Raw genomic sequence first — 20,080 nt, 5'->3', positions numbered from 1 at the left:
GGTCCCACCCTGGGCACCCGCCTCCGTGTGCCAGGGGTGGCAGTTGGGATTTGCTCCTGGGATCTGCATGAACCAGCTGGGAGTGACCTCCTTCGGCAGGGGTGGGAGAGGAGCATGTGTGGAGGGTGACTCTTTCCCCAGCTCCTCAATTCCTGCCCCGGGCTCATCCATCCATTGCAGAGGGTCTATGTGACCTCTGGGTCCCAGGGCCACTGTTCCCAACCACCTGTTGCTGGTGCCATCCATGCTCTTGGATGGGAGATATGTGTGTGACTGTGGTGCGTGTCACCAATCAGCTGTTGCCTCCCAAAATACTGGGGCTGTTTTCTCATTGGTTTGTGCCCTTGGCATGGGCTGAGTTGCTTCTGGGATGAGGGCAGTGGGAGTGCAGGCTCCCAAAAGGGGTGCAGTGGGAGGGAACAAGTTGTCTACAGCATTTTCCTGGTGAGGTGCAAATGGCCCAGGGTGGAACATGTGCTGTTCAGCTGGCCCTTGGGCTCCTCAACAGCCAGAGGTTTCCTGCCCTGTAGATGTTCTGCCTCCCTTCCCCTGTAGATGTTCTCCTGTTTTGTAGATGTTCTCCTGTTTTGTATATGTTCTCCTCCCCTGTAGATGTTCACCTGTTCTATAGATATCCTCCTGTCCCTATAGATGTTCTCCTGCCCTACAGGAGTTCTCCTGCCCCTGTAGGTGTTCAAAGCAGGCTCCATGAGTGCCTGCTGAGCTCAGCTGAGCACCATGGAGCCAATGTGGTCCAGGCAAGTGAGAGGCTCTGCGCCACCCTCCCTCTGTGCTCCTCCCCAGTTGCACTTGGGAAGGTTGGAAAAGGAACTACTGGGGTTGTTGGAAGAGAGGTGGGGACCCAAGAGCTGTGTGATGGGCCCCTGCAACTGTACCACACATGGAGCAAACAACCGGGTTTGGCACTTGGGATCTTCTCCCCCCTGTCCTGGCTGAACAGCCAAATCCCGTTGCAGTTCCAACAGTATCAGCACACTCCAAGCAGAGTCTCTGAGATCAGTTATAGATACATTGGTGGGCACTGCAGAGCCAAGGGAGGACCTGTGTCTCCTCTCTTCTGGCTGTGAAGGGGTGGCCAGGTAGCACCAAGCAAGGGGAAGGTGCTGGTAGTGGAAGATGCACAGGCTGGAGAGGGGGATGGACAGTCTGGCTGTGCTCAGTAGGGACTGCAGGCTGTATAGTCCCCTTGGAGAGGGCTCCATGTCTGCTGCTGGTGGCTGGGCTGATCACATGCCAAAATTTTAGGTCCTGATGTGCTCTGGGGGTCACTTAATATCCATGATTTCAGCTACTCCTCAATTGGCCACTGAACATCTCTTCCCACTGAGCTTGGGGAGATCAAGTGTCTTCCAGCCTTAGCAGGGATGGGGATGGGGACAGCAAGGAAATACTGCTGGAAACTGAGCCTGGCTAATCCCTGCCTCGAAGGGCAGACGGGGGTTTTACAACTCCCAAGCAAAGCATCTGTAGCAACACCAGAAAGCCCCAATGATTCATGGCAACTTTTCCGTCTCAGCCTGTTTTTTTTCAGAGCAGACCCAGCCCTGTGCAGTGCTTTGCTCTGACACAACTGGGCTTTCTGGGGGGCTCCCTGGTCCCGCTGCCAGCCGGGCCAAGGGCCAGTCCCTTCGCATGCCCCGTGGCTCCCAGGACTCCTCACTCAGAGCCCTGTGCCCGCAGGGCTGGAGGGGAGGCCAAGGTGGAGGGAGCGAGCAGGAGGGAGAGGCCGGGCCCTCTTTGTCTGCGCAGCAGCAGCAGCAGGATTTTGGGAGGTCCGGTGCCTCGGCAGCTGTTTCTCCAGCCGGTGCTGGCGCTCACCCGGCCCCGCTCTCCCCGCCCTCATTAATCACCCAGTGGCCGCAGCCCGACATCTGCGTGGGGCAGCTGGCTCCGGGGCTGCCTTCCCCTTCCCCTTTCCCATCCCTTTCCCTTTCTCCTTCCCCTTTCTCTTTCCCATTCCCCTTCCTTTTCCCCGTCCCTTTCTCCTTCCCTTTCCCCTTCCTTTTCCCTTTCCCCTCCCCTTTCCCCTTTCTTTTACCTTTCTTCTTCCCCTTCCCTTTCCTCTTTCCCCTTCCCTTTCCTCTTTCCCTTTTCCTCTTCCCACCTCCTTCCTTTTCCCCTTTCCCATCTCGTTCCTCTTTTTCTTCCCCTTTCCGTCTTTCCCTTCCCCTTCCTTCCCCTTCTCCTTCCTTCCCCTTCCCATGTGGGGCTGGATCAGGGCTGGATGGGACCCCAGGATTGTGCTAGACTGGGAGACCCCCTCCATTTGCCCCCAGTATCCCCCAGCAGCGGAGTGGGGACTGGGACAGGAGTCAGCCACAGAGCTGTCAGGACAGCCAAGACACCCCCATCCACTCCCAGCCCTCCCAGTGAGCCCCCCAAAGGGCTGGGGAAGGGGCTGGTGGCCCCAGCTCAGCTCGGGAAGGACCTGTGGGATGCAGCCCTGCATCCCTACCCACCTCCCACCCTGGCCCTGGCCCTGGTCCCTGCGGAGGCAGCGTCGGAGCCGCCTGGCTCGGGGAACTCACTCCTACATGTGGCTGGCAGGTTTGCTCGTGTTTCCAGGGGTGGGAGGGAATCTGGGCCCCTTTCCAGAAGCAAAACAAAAGCAAATCCGAGCTGACTTTCGGGGTGAAGTGTTCTCACGTGGCTCGGGTGCCCCAACAGGACACAGCAGGGACTGTGGGGGGACACGGTCCTGCCCCTCTGAGGGGCCCAGGTGGAGAAGGGCATCCCAAGGAATGGCCAGCAGCTGGAAGGAGCTGCTTATTTTCCGCGCTGGGTTTCTCAGCCGTCTGACAGCGCCGGCCTGCTCGCGGCTCTGCGCTCCAGGGATATTTATGGAGGAAGTTCATGCATCTAACAGCTTAAGCTCTTCTAAGCTCGCAGCCCCAGCACAAAAGGATTTGGGGGCAGTTAACAATTCTATGTGGTTAAGAGATTTTCATTTTGCCGGGGCCTCGCTCGCCTGTCCCACAGGGCCCTGAGAGGGGCTGGCTGCCCGTTCCCCTCCACTTCCCTCCGCTCCTCCGCTCGCTTCCCGGCTCCTGGGCCGCGCCTCCCCCAGCCCCGTCCTCCCCACTTCACCTTCTGCTCCCTGCCTGCGTCTTTTCTCTCCATCTCCCTGTTCTTTGTCTGCGCCTCCCCCCTCTCCCCCCCTCCCCGTCCCTCCCATGCAGCATATTAAGCGCATTTCTCCCCGTGCCTCTCGTATCCATTGGCTCCGCTCAGCCACGGCAGAGGCAGAACCATTGTGCTGCTGCTCTCCCTGGCCTGGCTGGACGGTGCCTGCACGGGCTCTGCCTGCTCAGGGATGGCTGCTGGTCCCAGCAATTCAGCCCTTCATCCTTCTCCAGCCCCTCTCCGTCACAGGAGGACACCTCTGATCCCAGAATTCTCTCTTTGTTGTCCCTGTACAGCGCTGAGCGTGGGGAGTCCCCTGGCCTTACCGGGGTGACAAGGGATGGGTTTGCCCTGCAGAAGCTGGTGGTGACACTCTCTGGCTATCAGAGGCATGTGGTGTCATCCCTTGGGGTCACAAGCATTTCTGAGGAGGAGAGGAGCTGGTGACCTGATGGGAAGAGGAGAAACCTGGTCAGATTCAGGCTGCCAGCTGTCTTCCCCTTGCCCCTCTTCTCTGCTCTTTGCCTCTCTACTTCAGTCTTGTGAGAGCTCCCTCCTCCAGTGCTGCCTCCAGCTCTGGGGTCCCCAACAACAGAATGACATGGACCTGTTGGAATGAGTCCAGAGGAGGCCATGGAGATGCTCCAAGAGCTGGAGCCTCTCTGCTCTGGATTCAGGCTGGGAGAGTTGGGGATGTTCACCTGGAGAAGGGAAACTCCAGGGAGACCTGAGAGCCCCTTCCAGTGCCTAGAGGGGCTCCAAGAGAGCTGGAGAGGGACTTCGGACAAGGGCCTGGAGGGACAGGACACAGGGAATGGCTTCCCACTGCCAGAGGGCAGGGTTAGATGGGATACTGGGGGGAAATTCTTCCCTGTGAGGGTGGCGAGGCCCTGGCACAGGTTGCTCAGAGAAGCTGTGACTGCCCTATCTGGAATTGTTCAAGGCCAGGTTGGATGGACCTGTGTGGTCTAGTGGAAGGTGTCCCTGCCCGTGACAGGGGTGTTGGAACAAGATGAGCTTCAAGGTCCCTCCCAACCCAAACCATTCGGGGATTCTGTGATCCCCCAGCCCAAGGTGGAGATGAGCCTCCTTCCCTGCCTGTGCTTTATGTTATTTTGGTGTCCAGGGCAGCAGATTTGTCCCCATCCCACCACGTGTGGAGGATGCAGGTGCAGATCATGCTGTGCATGTACATGAGGACCCAGAGCCATCCCTCCTTTCCAGAGGGGTGGGAAGCAGTGAGGGTCTTTCCCAGACAAGCTTTTCTTGGGATTCAGAGGGGGCCAAAGTATGTGCTAAGGGCTTGGAGTGCCATACAGCTTTCCAAGGTGCCGGAGAAGGGCATGTCCGAGCAGGACGTGATGTTTTGATGAGAAGAGGCTATTTATGGCACTCTGCCTGTTTCAGGTCTGGGCCTCCACTGATAATGCTGGACCCAGCCAATAAATTGTAAGGCTCTAGGGGTAATCGAGTTCTTCCAGGAAGCATTCCTGGTTGAACTGGAGCAGATACAGCCAATAGTGCTGGAAATGTTTCCAGAGATGGAGAGCTGCCCGTTAAACGCTTCCAGCCGTCGCTCCTGCTGTGCCTAGCGCTGGGAGCTTTGTCTATCACCACACCTCTGTGGTCTCTGTGGCTGTTTATGGGTAATCCTTGGCCTCCACTCCTCTGGTAAGGTTTTCAGCCAGCTTTTTTGGCTCTTCCCAGCCCTTGGCACTGCTTTAGCCTCTCCCTTGGCAGATCCAGCTCTCCATGCACAGGATGCTTGTGGTGATCAGCCGCGTGCCAGGGGGGACGCTGAGATTCCCTCTTCCTACACCCCCCCCCCCTTGCTTAACCATTTGGGCAGTGGCATTTCTCTGGGTGCTTTTGAGGGATCCTTGTGGGACTGGGAAGACTGAGACTGTGGCCTTCTTGCCCCTGGAGGTGTGATTTGACACGTATTTGTACCGAAATGCACATTCCCAGCTTGCGCCCGGCTCCCCGAGGCGTCGGGGGGTCACTGTATCAAGAACCCGTCATCCTCGGTATTTACCACACTACAGCTTCCATGTCATCAGCTAACTTTTATTGGGAACGCTTTGGGCTCTCTCCTGGGTCATTGATAAAAATGTTAAACAGCCCAGAGGCACGAACCAAATTTGTTGGCTCTAGTGGAAACAGACCCGCTCGCTGCACGTTCCCTGCTCAGATCTCAGGCCCCGCAGTGTCAGCCAAGTTTTAATGCATCAAGGATGTCCCGTGGTGTCGGTGGACCCGCTGATGTTGGAATCAAAATATCATGTATGTTAGCAAGGGAAATGCTCTGCAGAGGTTTCGGTATGTGGCATTAAAATGTAAACCACCCCCACCCCCACAGCTGATCTTGTAATTGCATCAAAAACCCCTACAAGGCTAATTTGCCTTAATCTGTTTTCCCTAAATACGAGGAGGTTGGCACTGCTATGCCTACCTTCCTTTAATCCTTCCCTGATCCAGTCTTGGGGCTGGCACAGCCTTATTTGACTGGTACTGACGTTGCAATCCTAAAATAGCCACAACTGCCTCATTTAGCAAACAGCTTTTTCCTACATCTCCAAAACCTGTTGCCTCTCACGGTGCGTGGAAAATGAACGTTGAGTGTCCCCTGGTCCATCAGCCCCCTTTTTACACCCCCTTAGGAAGGTGCTGCCCTGACAGACTGATTTAGCAATGTTTAACTTTAGTAGCTGCTATTTAACATCTAGAGTTACTGCTGGAATGGAAAGTATTCCACCATCATCCTCAAAGATGATTACATCACCTGGCTGCTTCCCAAGTACAAAACAGGAATTTGTCTGCCTTTTCTACAGGCTTGTTGACAATTTGAATGCTCCCAGCCGGCCAGGGCTCCGTGGCATTGTTGGATACTGCTTTTGGGGCTTCTCCCTCTCCTCCCTCTCCGTCTGGGAAGCAAGAATACAGCGTCTTTCTTTCCACGGCTTCGATTCTTCTCGCTGACCTCTCCATGTTGTGAATCCAATTAGGGCTGTGGTGGGGACTGCAGCTGCTCTGGGAGCCTCTCCACGCCTGCTTGGTGCTCCCTGGGGTGGGAGGAGATGCCAGCCTGTCCTCGGCACATTCCTGTTGGAGTTTGGGCTTCGGGAGGTTGGAGTGGGACCAGGGGGAGCCTGGCAGAGCAAGGGGGTGTCAGATGGGGGGTTGAGGGATTGATTTACTGTTGGTGTGAAGCCCTAAGAGATGCTGACCTCGCAGGGAGGTCACAGGAATGGGGCAAGATGTGCTGCTGGAGGAGGGAGATGGACCACTTACCTTGGAGCAGGAAGTGCAGCTTCTGAGGGACTAGATCTTCTTGGGGAAACAAAGGAAATGAGAATCGCTTTCTGATTTTGCTTTCAAGGCAAGGAATGGGCTGAGACCTTCCATGAAAGTATTTTCTCTACAGAGGAAGAGAGGAGATGAGATTTTTCCAGGATGTGAGAGTGGATTTTAAGCATCAGGAGTGTTGCAGAGCACTTCCAGCCCTGTCGTGATGGTGTATGAAAGACCCCAGCAGGATGCAGAGGATGGCCTTAGAGCAGCCCAGGGAAGCTGCAGAGGAGCAGCATATTCTCATTTATCAGTGGGGGCAGGTCATGAGTACCTTGAGTTGGAGGAAGGGATGGAGATCTCAGGTTCAGCAAAACCCAGTAGTAGTTTCCTGGTGGAAATGATGGCCATTCCCAGGAATTCTCAGAGAAACATGGTGGACTTCTGCATTGCCACTGTCTGCCTCAGCTGCTGCCTCCCAGTCCCTTTGCACCAGCCCCTTCATCTCTGTGCTCAGGGTCTCAGAATGGTTTGGGTTGGAAGGCACCTTAAAGATCATATGGTCTTCTCCTGCAGAGCTACAGGGATGGTCTCTGACCCCCTTCTCTCTCTGGGACAGGCTGCTCCCCCCATCCTTACTCCTTACATTGTGTTGGGATTAGTTGAGAGCATCCCTGGAGGGTGGTGTCCCCTGGGACCCCCAGGGGTGCAGGGATGTGCTGTGACACGGGTGCTTTCATGGAGCTGACACGTGAATCCACAAGAAAATCTCCCTCTGACTTATTTTTTACAGATGAAAACAGCATTTTGGATCAAATACCACATTCCTGGTCCTGCTACACCCATGTGAGCACGGAATGGGGGCTCTGGCAACATCCCTCCTCTCCTTCCTTGGCCTCCCTTTACCCCCTCCCTTTTTTTTTTTCTTTGAGAGAAGTGGTAAACATTAATAGGAACTGGAATGAATGGCTGGGATTCAGGCCCAGGATTCCAGAATTTTAACTCGTTATTGCCATAAAATGAAGGGAATGTGTTTTTTGCCATTAGTTTTTTGCCTTTGACTCAAAGAGCTCAGAGATCTTGGGGGGGGAAGAAGAAGGATTTTTCCTTGAATTCCTCACAGTGCTGAATTTTTACGAGGAGAATATTCTTTGTCATATGTAACTTGAGGAAAATGGGAGAAAAAGGTGCTTTTGAGGATTTTTTCTTTTTCATTTGAGATTTTCCACCAGGTTGGGCCAAAGCCAAGAAATCGTTTTGAACATGTAATTTTGGGAAATACCCTGAGATGTTCTCTGCACAGATTTAAGGTTTTTTTGATGTCAGATGAGTCAGATGTGCTTGGTAGGAGCACAGTTCTTTTATTTTAGCCACACAAGGTAAAAATCGTACAGAAAATTTAATCTAGAAGCCATAATTAGCTTAATTAGCTCCAGGGAAACTCGTTATTGTTCCCCATATGCCTTAGAAACATATATCACTGGGAAGTGTACAGAAAAGTCCCAATAAAGGTTAGGAAGTGGAATCAAAGTGTTCATAGCTCACACAATGGCTCTGTTTACACAGACCAAACATCAAAGGAGGTTAAATTAGGTTTGGCCAAGCAAAATACACAATATTGTCACATTTGAAGGAGACCTTAAGTTTGGTGACACTGGTCTGTGGCACCCAGTCCTGGCGTGGGCAGATGTTGGAGCTCAAACAATGTGAGGAAGGACTTGGGTGAAGAATGAGGAGCAGAACCGGGTGAGAGGGTGGTGAGGATTACAGTTTCTTAGAGTTATAGAATCTCCTGAGTTGGAAGGGACCCACAGGGATCATCCAGTCCAGTTCCTGGACAACCCCAAAAATCCCACCCTGTCCCTGAGAGCGTTGTCCAAACGCTCCTGGAGCTCTGGCAGCCTTGGGGCTGTGCCCACTGCCCTGGGGAGCCTGTGCAGTGCCCCACCACGCTCTGGGGGAAGAGCTTTTCCCTGGGATCCAACCTAACCCTCCCCTGGCACAGCTCCAGCCGTTCCCTGGGTCCTGTCACTGCTCACAGAGAGCAGAGCTCCTCCTGAGGAAGCTACAGACCCTGATGAGCTCTGCCCTCAGTCTCCTCTTCTCCAGGCTGAACACACCCAGTGGCCTCATCTGCTCCTCATGTGCCTTCCCCTCCAGGCCCTTCACCATCCTCATGGCCCTTCTTTGGATGCTTTCTAAGAGCTTTAACAGAAGAGGCTCTGAACCACATCCTTGGCTTCCTCCCTACCAGTGAGCTTCAGCAGGAGTCTTCCTCCCAGTGAGCAGCAGCTCCACACCCACCTGGGTCAGATGCTTTTGCTGGAGTCCAGGAAGTGGGGAAACTGGTTGTAGTATGTGAGAAACTGGTAATTTGTGGGATGGCAGGTCTTAAAGGCTGGAAAATGGGGAACAGGGTATAGCATGAGCAGGAAACTGGGAGTCCCTGGGTCTGGAAAGCAGCTTGTGAAGGTGGGACAGGGAAAGGTGCTGCTCAGACCTGGAGCCACCAGCTCTGTGCAGTGCTCCTCCCACATCCTTTTTTTAAAGGCTCCCAGAAGGGGACCTGTGTGAACACAATGTGCCTCCTGGGAAGCCTTTCCAGGTCTCTGCAGCAAGGTCTTCAAAGACTGAGATCTCTTCTCCCCAGCAGGTTGAAATGACACCTGCCAAGGTGTTACACCTTCCCAGAGGCCTTGGAGGCAAAGTGGGGATCTCGGGGGTCCTTGTGTCAGAAACTTGAGAGAGCTTTGCAAAAACTTAGGTTTTCAGTTGGCCAGTGGGACTTCTGATGCTGGAGTGTAGGGCTCTGCTCCCAAACACATCCCAGGCACCCGGGCTGGCTCCCACCTCCATGGAGGGCTGTGGGTACCACAGTGATGCTGCAGGTGATGGGCATCCCTGGACCATGAAGTGAGGGTGCCCTTGGAGATCCACAGCCTAGAAATAACCCCTGTGACTACAAGCAAATTCAAAATGCATTTTTAGGGAATATCTCCGGGATATGACAGTTTTCAACAATGACAACCTCCTACTTTTAGAGTCTTTTGGCACTTTCAGACTGTTGTCAGGAGCTCACATAGACCCTGTGTTCAGGAACACTGTTTTTAAGGCTGAAATCACAGCTATCAATTTTCTTCCAAAATATCATGATCCCAGGAGTCCCGTGGTTGTTCCACCTGGAGCTGTGACAGGAACAGGAGCAGAGTGAACAATAAACGGCCACGAGAGAAAAGCTTTATCATTTCAAACTATCAAAATGCCCAAACCCTCCAGATCAGTCAGAATTAAAGTGCAGCCTGAAGTGGAGCCCCTGAAGCGCAGTAACATGCATGCTTTGCTCCAAATGGCATTTTCCAGCCTGGATGGCTTTGGAAAAGATCATAGTGACTTCTGAAGCGGCTGCAGGAACAGATAATGTTTGTCAAACATGAACAGCACAGTCCATTAAATGCCCCAGATCTGCCTTTTTATGGCCCGGGCTCTCCGGGGGCCTTCTTTGGGAACATGGGAAGAGCTCTCTGGGGACCTTCCTTGGGAACATGGGAAGAGTCTGCACAGGATCAGGGATATGTTTGCTCTTGGGCAGCAGTGGGTGGTTCCCATCACACCCTTCCACCTTTTCCCTGCCCTTCAGGAGAGCTGTTCCTGGGCAGGGTGTCTGCATCCTCTTGGCATGTGGGCTGGTCCCCCCTGCAGTGGCCTGAAGTGCCCACGTGGCACAGGTGGAATACAGGATGTTGCTGGGCATCAGAGTTTTACCTGGGAATTTCCAAGGTGCTGATCTCTCTCTCTCTTGAGACATTTCAGTGACATCTGCCCTTTTCCCTCCCTTCCCTTTTTCTTTATCCCTCCAGTTTCATGTACTGGTGACAATTCTTCAGTGTCCATCCATGTTCCTGTCACCGTGATCCCAGAGCATTATTTTGGCAGATAACTTCCCCGTTCATCCCCACCTGTATGGTTTGGGATCCTGCAGAACTATCTTTGGCTCTCAGGGATCTGTGATGAGGAAGGAGGAAGAGGAGGTGATTCCTCAGGCTGCCCAGGCAGAGGATGCTGGAGCTGCTCCCTCATGCCAGCCATCATCCTGAGCATTCCTGAAGCTGGAGGCAGGAAGCTTAGGAGGGTTTATCCCAGTGGGAATACTCCTGCTGCAGGCTTTTCCTTGCAGCACGACGAGCAAAATTAATCCTGAGCCTTTCAGAGCACCCGTGTTTTCTGTGATTCCACGCAGCCCTGTTAATAAAACAGAACTAGGAAAAGCAGGGAAAACAGGATTAGGAGAAACATTTGGGGAATGACTCACACCCAGAGAAGCTTCTCATTCACCTTTCCCCACAGTGCACCCCAGTGATGGATTTAAAGCTGCCTTTGTTTGCCAGCTCAGTGCTGTTTGCAGCACTGAGGGGGATGGTGAGCGCTGCCTGTGCTGTCATCCCATCACCTTCCCAGGTACCATCACCTGCATCAGCTCCCACATTGATCCAAGCAGAAATGGGGGTGTTTTACTCTCAGTTTCCACCCTGGGAGTCAATCCATGACACTAACTGAAGAATAAGAGATGAGGAAGATGTTGTAGGAAAAATATTCTCCAGCTTTTCTCCAGCTTGGTTTTCCAGCCAGGCAAATCCCAGCCTTAGGACCTTGCTGGAGCATGTCCAGAGACATGGAATGGAGCAGGAGAAGGGTCTGCAGCACAAAGAACAACTGAAGGAGCTGGGAGGGGGCTCAGCCTGGAGAACAGGAGGCTTGGGAGGACCTTCTCACTCTCTCCAACTCCCTGACAAGAGGGTGGAGCCAGGTGGGGGTCAGGCCCTGTTCTCAGGACAAGAGGAAACAGCCTCAGGTTGTGCCAGAGGAGGTTTAGGTTGGATATTAGGGAAAATTCCATCATGGAAAGGGTGGTCAAGCATTGGAACAGGCAGTGGTGGAGTCCCCATCCCTGGAAGTGTTCAGAAAAGGTCTAGATGTGGCACTTGGAGACATGGGTTAGTGGTGCTGGGTTAGTGATTGGACTTGCTCTTATAGGGCTTTTTCAGCCTTAGTGATTCCATAAAAGGGAAAGGCAGGATGCACTGGCCCACCCTCAGTGACTGCTTACAGTGGTGTTCTTGCTGTCCAAAGGGGATTATGAAGCCAGGAGAGGAACTCCAGCATGCCTGGTGCTCACTCTCATTGTCACCATGGTATGACTGAGGACTAATTTGCAAATAGGGTGACAAATCTGAGCGTGTGTATCTTCAGGATACCCTATAATTAGAACTGGTCGGGGGTTTTTTGTTGGTTTGTTTTTTTTCTTTTTGCTTCTGGAAAGTTTTTGCTGTCTGGCACAGATGGAAGCAATCCCAGTTTGTTTTTGTTTCTCTTGAATTAGAGCGCGGCTGCTCTTTCCAGGATTTCCCAGGCAAAAATAGGCACATGGGGACCTGCCCAACATGCACAGTGGGTCCTCTAGGACGTGAGTTTGGGTGTATTTGGCTCTCTGCACCTTTGCAGGGGCCACAGTAGGGATTTACCCTTGTCCAGGGGCTGGTTTTCTGGCATTTCCAGCTGCAAGGCAGATATGGAGTGGGTGAGAGTGTGGGATGAGGGGGCACACGTGGGAAACCAGATGGAGCATAACGTGCAAAGCTGACTGGCCCCAGGTGCTAGTTTGCAGCTTAGTCCTGCCTAAAGAATCCCAGACTGCTTTGGGTTGAAGGGACCTTAAAGCTCATCCAGTGCCACAGGCAGGGACATCTTCCACTAGCCCAGGTTGCTCCAAGCCCTGTCCAACCTGGCCTTGGACACTTCCAGGGATCCAGGAGCAGCCACAGCTTCTCTGGGCAAACAAGTAGAGAGGGAGTGTGAGATGCTTCTCTGGCAGCAGAATTCCTCCCTCCACCCTGGGTTGCAACCCCGGGGCTCAGAAAGGCTTCGGGGGAGCCCAGGAGGGGGTTGCCAAGCCAGGGATGGGGGTAGCAGGACACGTGGGACCACCACTGCTGTGCCAGCCCGGCCCTGGTGCATAGACTGGGGGGTGCCCCCCGCCATGGGGTTTCCATGGAAACCAGAGCAGTGGTTTCCTGCATACTGATGTGCTGGAAGACCAAAAGCAAAAGGAAGGGAGGGAGGGAGGAAGCAGTGTCTCCTCAGGGAGCCTCGACCCTGAAGGATGAAGGAGAGGAGGGAAGGAGCTTTGGTACCCTGAGCTTCAGGGAGACATTGTCACCTCCCTGAAGCTCAGAGTGTGGCTGGGAGTGACCCCTGCTGAGGGCTTTGGGGGGACAGGATTCATGTGTGTGGGTGTCCAGCTGCAGGCAGGGCTGCAGAGCCCAGCACAAGCTTGCAGGGATGCAGCACCTTGACAGAGCTCCACACCAGCCCAGGTAGCTCACTAACGAGCAGGATTAATTAAATAGCCCGGGAGGAACTGCAGCAGCAGCACTCTTGAGGTTTGGTCTGTGACCTCTGGCTCTGAGCATCACCTTTGTGATGATGATGGCAGGTCGAGACAGGGGTGAGACACTGGCAGGGCTGAGGTGACACCTCGTACACAGGAGGTCCGGCAGGAGGGTGGGACACCTCAGCCAGCTGCTGGGTCCCAACACAGGCACATCTGGCCCACATCTGGCACAACGAGATTTGTAGGGGTCCCAGGTATTTCATCCTGCTGTGAGCTGGCTGCCTGCATGTTCCTCAGAGTGCAGGTGTGCCCGTCTGTCTCTCGTGCCCTGCGGGTGTGTGGCATTACCCTGGCACCGCCCTGCCTGCATCTGGGGCCGGTGTCCCCCCATCCCCACTGTCACCTGCCTCCTTTGAACCCCTGTGCCTGCATCTGGGGCCAGTGTCCCCTCATCCCCACTGTCACCTGCCGCCTTTGAACCCCCCGGGCCGAGCTGCGGCTGTGGCGGCACCGAGTGCTGGAGCTGCTGGCGGGCTGGAAATGTCTTTTGTCAAAGCTTGAGATGCCTCCAACCTCCTTTAATTAAAGACAATTACTGCTTTCAGCCCCTCTTCACAGCTCAGCTGGGTTGTTTGCAAACACACAGCTGCGGGAGGCTTTGTGCCCCTCTCCGAGTCCCGCTTCCCTGGAGACGCACAGAGGTTTCTTTATGATCAGCGTGAGGCTGGCGAGTAGCTGAGGAAGAGGAGGGGGCGTCCCGGGCTCCCGGGGTGGTTCGAGGTGCAGACTGGAGCAGCCCTGCCTGCTCCTGTCCAGTTTTTCCTGCCTGGCGAAGAGAGAAGAGCAGCTTTTGCTGGAGGCGTGGAGAGAAGTGCAGGGGGGTCAGTGGGGATGTGGAGGTGTTTGGACTGCAGGGAAGGTGCCTCTTGCCCCAGGACTGAGCAGACCCAGGAGTTCTGAATATGTCCTTTTCAATAACCCTCTGCTGACTGAGCCGTGGCTCTGCACGCTCGTGGGAGAGGCTCATTTCCTCACCGGGCAGCCCAAATCGGGGCTTCCTCGCCGAAACCACGCTCGGAGAACAGCCCTGAAACCTCCTGTAACCAATCACCCCCCCTTTCTGCACTTGAATAACTCAGAGGCAGCGAAACGGAGCTTAGAGAAACTTTCCAAAACAGTCGAGGCTGGCAGGAGAACAAGCAACATCCTCTGGGATGCTGTTTCCAAAAATACGAGCCCCAGCGCGTGAAGCCGTCCCGGAGCCCCTGCTCTCGTGCGGATCCAACCCCAAACGCTGCGCCAGGGCCGTGGCTTCTCCCTTTTCAGGTGCTAATGGTGTCCTCGGGGAGGGGTCAGGGAGGGAGAGGCGAGAGGGGAGGCCCCTGCCTGCCTTGGAAGCGTTTGGTTGTTAAATCTGAATGGTAAGTGCTCAGCCTTGGAGGCTCAGGGGAGCCAAGATCCTTTTTGAGCCTCTAACAGCCTGACACTGCTCTGTCTTCTCAAATTCATTTTGCAGCTCCAATTCCCCGGCGAGCATTAATCACTGGGCTAAGCATGAAGGGAAACATACCCCTCAAATGGGAAGCCCAGAAGCTCTTTTCCCTTAAGCAGCCTCTCTGTGGACATCTTTGATCTGTTTTGGGAGGGTCTCTTGTTGCACAGAATGCTCTTGGAGGCCATCAGAGGAGCTGGAGCAGCCTCCTGGCACAGGTTTAATGCACGTGCAGGTGCTGTGCTGTGGGTGGGCAGGATTAGACACCCATGGCAAGGGCAAAGACCGGGGCTCCAGAGCCCTTGGTCCTGCTGCAGTCACCTCTGTGGGATGCTGAGGTGACAGGGACATAGCCCAGGGACACATCATGGGATGCTGGGATTCCAGGCACACAATCCCTGGTCCAGAGTGTGACATCATGGGATGCTGGGATTCCAGGCACACAGTCCACAGTCCAGAGTGTGACATCCACAGTGCTGTGGGTCCTGCTGCTCTCACGGGGACACGGTGACTGTCCTTGGCCCCATGGTCCCTGTGTTTGGCAGCCCCTCCACCTTCAGTTCCAGGTGCTGGCATTGTTGACCTGGCTCACCAGGAGGAATGTCTTTGGGGCTGGAGCATGGACATCCCCCCCTCCTGTCCCCTGGAAACTGTCAGCTAGAAGCTCTTGGTAGCTGCAGGTCCCATGGGCACCCAGAAGCACATCCAGGAGGTGTCCAAGAGAGAGATTCCCATGTGTTGGGCAAAATGCATGTGATGGAAAAACATGACCTTCTCAGAAACACACTGGTGTTTGTTGGTCTGCAGAGCTCTGTACTGCCCAGATAGTAGAGAAGTGGTGGATAGAGCAGTGTTTCCTTCTGTCTCCTGCCGTGCTGTTCCTGTTTCCAGTGCCCACAGTGCCTGGTGACAGCAAGTTATGCAATTTAATTATGCACCATGTTAAAAAATACGTCCTTGCACACTGTAAGAAATTGCAAGCAATGTATTCCCATTCATGTCTCTCGTATTCCTGATGGCTTTATATCCCTCCCTGAGTGGCCTCTTTTCACATGGAAGCTCTGAGTTGATTGATTCTCCATATGGAAGCTGCTCTGAGTCCCTAATAATTTTTATCAGCTCCCTCATGCCCTTGTCTGGGGGTGACCACCACTGCCAGCACTGCTCAAGCCGTGGCTCCTTGGATGGCTTAATGATATTCCTGCACTGGGCTCCTTCCTTCATAATTTCTTACATTTTCTCATTTTTTTTGATGATGGATGAGCTTTGAACTGATGTTTTCAGAGCATTATCTCTAGTGCTGCCGAGATCCCCTCCCTGCATGTTAATAGCTAATTTAGTGCCATCATTGTGTTTGTATAATTAGGGCTCTTCTCCCCCAAGTGCATTAGTTTCCTTTTGTCACCACTGAATTTCATTTGCCACGTTCTTGCCCAGTCACTCAGCATCTGGAGATATTCCTGTCACTCTCTGCCAGTGAGTTCAGCCCTGGCAAACCCTGCTTATCTGGGGGCATCAGGAGGCTGAGCCGTGTCACTTGTCACCCCCTGCCCCAGCCTGCAGGTGGGTGCTCAGGGCAGCTCCTTGTTTCAGCATCACTGTGATCAACATCCTCACCATCCACCTGAACCTGGGATGAATCTGAATTTTGGGATGTCACTCGTGCTTTGTGCTCACCCTTGGTGGGCCTGAGCTCTGGATGCCAACAGGGAATGTGTTGAGTTCCTGGGATTTTCGGGCTGGATGGAGTTTTATGAACGTGTTGAGCTCTGTTCCAGATCTCAGTGCAGTTTCTCTGAGCACTCTTAGGCCATCAGAGCTCTGTATCTCATGTCCCAGGGGGCTCTTTCCCAACTCCTGAGCAGCTGGCAGAGCAGGGTTGGATCATGTGCAGTGGGGAACAGTGGAGGGATGCAGCTGGAGCTTGGCACGAGCTGATTTCAGTGCGGTGGAGAGAACCTGGTAAAGAGAAACCTGAGAAAGGATCTCAGCACAGCTCTGTGTGGGGCAGTTAAGGATGGAGCCAAGCCCCCATCAGTGGTGCCAGATCCTGTAGGAAGGAGCAGCAGCCACACGGTGCAGCTTGAGAGGCTCAGAATGGGCTTTGGAAAAGCAGAGACAGTTCCCCAGAGAGGCTGAGGATCCCCATCCCAAGGATTTCAAAGGCTTGACTGCAGGCAGCTGCCCTGATTTAGGGCAGTAGCCCTTCTGTGAGCTGGAGAGTGGCCTGGAGACCTCAGAGGTCCCTCCCACCATCCCTGCTGGGATGCCATGGATGCTCATATGCCAGGACCATGGATCCAGCTTGACCCGAGCACCACCTCTGCTCTGGAGAGGGATGGAGAGGCCCTGGGACAGGGCTGAAGCCAATGTGAGGTCTTGGGATTGCTCCTCAAACAACAAGTGATGGAACGAGAGGGAAAGGCCTCAAGTTGTGCCAGGGGAGGTTTAGATTGGATATTAGGAAAAATTTCATCACTGCAAGGGTTGTCAAACACAGGAACAGTCTTCCCAGGGAACTGGTGGAGTCCCTGCCTCTGGAGGGATTTAGAAGACATGTGGATGTGGCACTTAGGGACATGGTTTAGTGCTGGACATGGCAGTGCTGGGTTACTGGTTGGACTCCATGATCTTAGAGGACTTTTCCAACCTGAGCAATTCTGTGATTCTATTCTGTGATTCTAAATATGCTCCTCAGGTGCATGAGGGGAGAGGAGCATCCAGAGCCAGCCCTCCACCTGGCAGGGAGTGGGAAATCTCTGCTGATAAAACCATAAGCAGCTAGTGAGGAGGTCTGGGAGGTCATGCTAGGCTTCATATGAAGAAGTTAAGTGCAAAGTTTGCCTGTCCTGTAGCCTGAGGTCAGAAAAATGCCACTAGGTGAGCGGCCCTCCCTGCTCTGCCAGGCTCAAGTGGGATATGGAAAATAAACCTGGAGGATGCTGCAGGGAGAGACAAATGTGGTCCCAAGAGCTGTGGAAAATGCCCTTCCACGAGAGACTGAAAGAGCTCAGTGGCTTCTCACAAAGAAGATTAGGAGGTGAGATGATTACCAAAGGAAACCTCAGCCTCTAAAGGGCTCTTTAATCTGCCAAAGGAAGGGATAACAAGGACTAGTAGGGTTAAACTGAAGCTAAACAAATTAAAAAAATTAGACATGTGTTTCTTAGTGATTAACCACTAGAGCAAGCTAATGCAGTGAGGGACTTCTCCACGTTTTGGAGCGTGTAAAACAAGCTGGTTCCTTGCTGAGTGTTGGGCTTTAGCTGAGGAGCAGCCATCAGGGTCATCAAAGGACACCTGGATGAAGGGCAGGGCCCCGAGAGCTCAAATCTGTGCAAGGCTGTGGAGGGCCCAGCCCCAGGGGAGCTGAGAAGACCCAGCAGTGCCTGGGAGAATATGGGCAGTGTCCTCTCTGAAGCTGGACCCTGGTCCCTGCTGGCAGCTCCCGCTGAGGGGACATTGCCAACAGCCCTTCCCGTGCCCCCCATCCTGTTGGCACCGTGGGCATTGGATGCTGGAGCTGTGACCACAGGGCTGCCCAGCTGGAGATACTGGTGGAAAAAGGGGGAGATGTCCAGAGTGACTGACCTGTGCAGTAGCTGTGGCAGCAGCAGTTCCTCCCACCAGTGTCAGCCGTGGAGAGACTCCCTTCCCCTCCCTCCTGGGTTGCAGTGAGTCCCCAGCACAGCATCCTATGGATCATAGGCTGGTTTGGGTTGGAAGGCACCTTAAAGACCATCTTGTTCTACCCCCTGCCACAGTCAGGGACACCTTCCCCCCTCCTGGGTGGTGTTTGTAGTGCATTCACCCCAGACAACCCCACAGCACCCACCGCAGCATCCGAGACACCCCTTGCCCTGCTGCTGCATCCCTCCCCTTCCCAAGGAGCTTTGCTCCAGCCACCCCCAAACCAATTTTCCATGTCCCTCAGGTTCATCATCCTGCACCCAGGGCCAGCAGGGTGATCCCAGCTGATTGCCTCCTGGATGGGATCAGGCAGAGGCCAAAGGCTCCTGTTGGTCCCAGGGCATCCTCACACACCCACTGACCTTGCACACCCACTGGGGCAGGGACACCCCAGCCTGGCACACTGGGGTGCTGCATCCTCCCCAGGAGCTCCAGGCTCCAGGCAGGGGTGGAGAGCTCTGCTCCAGTGACCCTGCTGCAGGGAAGGGCAGCACCACTGGACTGATTTGCCTTCATTAGCTAGATTAGCTGCTTTAATCTGCTGAAAGTGAGAGGCAGTTGGTCCCACCTGGGAACCCTCAGAGGGGATGGATGTCACTGGGATTGGGGGTGGAGGCAGCAGGGAGGCTCTGTCTGCTGCTCCTGCTGCTTCCTCCTTGCATGGACAGATTTACCCCTTCTCCTCCCACCCCCTCTCCACCCCTTTTCTTTGTACAGATGGAAAAGTGTGCAGGGGATTACACTGTTCTGTCCCCCCATGGATCACCCCCAGGGATGTACCCTGAGCCTTAATGTTTGGGCACCCTCAGCTTTTCTGAAAATCACAAAGAGATGTGGGGTAATGGGTTGAATCCTTCCGTTGTTGGGTCAATTATTTCAATTTCCCCACCAAAAAAAATGATCTTTTTTGCCCAGCCATGTGTGTCCAGCTCCAGCAAAGGGGGCTGTGGTCAGCAGGGTGATGCCCTCAAGGCAGGAGGTCTTGCAGGGCATCATCTGTGCCTGCACATGCAGGAAATGTCCCCTGTGCCAGGACTGGGGGTTCTGTGCTTTAACTGTGTCCCCAGGTGGAGACAGATGTGGTTGTCACCGTGTTACAAACTGCTACTGGACCAAGTGTGCTCCATTCTGGAGGATGAAGGCTCCTCCCTACATCTGTCTCCAGCTGCAGACAAAAATCACCTTTCCTTTATATTCCACATTGTTGTTTGTGTTCCCCTGTTTCCCTCTTGCAGAGGGGGACCAGGATTGCCCAGGGTTTGCCCAGGGAATGCCCAGGATTGACCCAATCCAGTTTGGGTCACAGAACACCTTGAAGGGTATGAATTCCTGCCCAGCAAAAGTGAAGGTCACGATTTCCTAAATGGGAATGTGGTTAAAAAGAAAAGCTTGGGAACAATGTGAATGTGTCTCAGGTTTGAGATTTTTTTTTTTTTCCCTTGTGCCAGATGCCATCTGGGATTTTTCTGGAGGAAGTCAGGGATGAGTGGAAGGTGTTCCTGCCCATGGCAGGGGGGTTAGAACTAGATGATCTTTAAGGACTCTTCCAACCCAACCCATCCTGCGGTTCCCGTGGTTTTGAGGGACACAAGGGGTAAAGCTGGGATGCAAAAGCCAAATCCCAGCCCTGAGCTCTAACCCTCCACCCTCTGTCCCCGCTCTGCATTGCTGCTTTTCATTTCTTGGTGCACTCCAGCCCTTTTTTTTGCCCAAGGAGAAAAGGATCATGCAAATGATTTGCCCCCAGGGATTCCTGGAAGCTGTTTAAACCAGCAAATGCCACCTTCTCCCCAGCTGTGCCAGGCAACTCCATGTGCTCATGAATTTCCCCTCCCCTAAGTGCAGGAAGGGGCTGACAGATGTTAACACACGAGCAGCGTCTCGGGAGAGAGGAATTAAAGCCACACTGGACCCTTCGAAGACACACATTAGTGTCAGAAATTTCTAATCAATCAGCTGGAGCCTCCTGGGGTCAGGAGCCTCTTTGAAATTCAAATGGAAAATGGCTCCTAATGGGTTTTATTTTGATTGCTATAAATTGATTAGCGTTAAGATAAACAAGTTTTGTTTCTTTCTGA

The 20,080-nt window shown here is 53.7% G+C and overlaps 1 protein-coding gene across 1 annotated transcript in view; it reads left to right on the top strand.

Annotated features, from left to right (window-relative positions):
- The window catches only part of EPHB2 (EPH receptor B2), a 124,708-nt gene that overhangs the window by 42,509 nt on the left and 62,119 nt on the right, over nucleotides 1–20,080 (top strand).

The sequence above is a fragment of the Chiroxiphia lanceolata genome, chromosome 22 (assembly GCF_009829145.1).
Source record: "Chiroxiphia lanceolata isolate bChiLan1 chromosome 22, bChiLan1.pri, whole genome shotgun sequence".
Classification (NCBI taxonomy): Eukaryota; Metazoa; Chordata; class Aves; order Passeriformes; family Pipridae; genus Chiroxiphia; species Chiroxiphia lanceolata.
Note: the sequence above shows the minus strand (reverse complement) of the source record. Positions and strands in the feature narration are given on the sequence as shown.